We start from the raw sequence: 1083 nt of genomic DNA, 5'->3' as shown, positions 1-1083 counted from the left end.
AAAATGTTTTGAGAAACGATGTACAAATGCGCTTTACACAATTGATGTGTGTATGGATTGGGATAACAGTTGTATGAGCCCCTAATAAAATGTTAAAATAAATAAATAAATAAATAAATAAATAAATGAAAAATGGAATCAATAGAAGGGCCAAAAGAGTCAACTTGAAGAGAGTCTCTCAATACTAATCTGCTAGGGAAACTATTTTAAAATTCGGAAGAAAGCCTAAGAATTATGTGAGACACCAACAAGAAGAACGACTTACATGTGAATGAAATTCCAGAACAGAAAGAAACAAGAAAAAGCATAGAGAAAATTACGGAACAGTTGCTGGAAGAAAACTTCCAAACTAAAGAAATAAACTTACCTAGCATCATGAAGATGAGAAGACGTGCATTCAAGAAGCAGAATGAACCCTAAAGAAGATAGATAGATCTCAAAACAAATCACAATGACATATAATAATCAAATTTTCTGAAACACCAGAGAATAGGTCAGGAAATACAAAAGGTTGCCTACAAAGGCGAACCAATAAAAGTAAGTCATTTCCTCAGCAAAGCCATGTAGGTAATAAGGCAATGAGATGCACATATGAAACTCGGGAAGGAAGAAATTGCCTGCAAAGGATCTTATACTCAGCCAATCTGCCCCTCGAGTAAAGTGGTGAAATTAGGACATATCCAGAGAACGTAAATGAAAGCAATTTTTTGAAAAACAAATGAACCTTACAAGAATTACTAAACGGAGCTCTCTGGACAGAGAACCAAGAGCAGTAGATAACACATGAGATCAAGATACACGACCACAACACGGAGAGCTCCGCCCGGACACAGTAAACCAGCATGCAAGATAGCAATGAAACAAACCAAAGTAAACAAGCCTGCGAGGCTGAAAACAGGGAACCGAGCTATGACCTGGTGAGAAAGACAATTGCCAAGTAAACAGAAGAAAGAGTGTAAATTTCAAGATTATAACAACTTGGGTTAAACTTGGAAGTACATTAATAATTACAGGGTAGCCTCAAAAGAATAAATAACATAAGCAAATGTGGTGAAGAAAGCTGATGGTGCCCGGCTATCAAAA

The sequence above is a fragment of the Echinops telfairi genome, unplaced genomic scaffold (assembly GCF_000313985.2).
Source record: "Echinops telfairi isolate 266 unplaced genomic scaffold, ASM31398v2 ScPeMD7_6;HRSCAF=24_0, whole genome shotgun sequence".
NCBI classification, from domain to species: domain Eukaryota; kingdom Metazoa; phylum Chordata; class Mammalia; order Afrosoricida; family Tenrecidae; genus Echinops; species Echinops telfairi.
Note: the sequence above shows the minus strand (reverse complement) of the source record.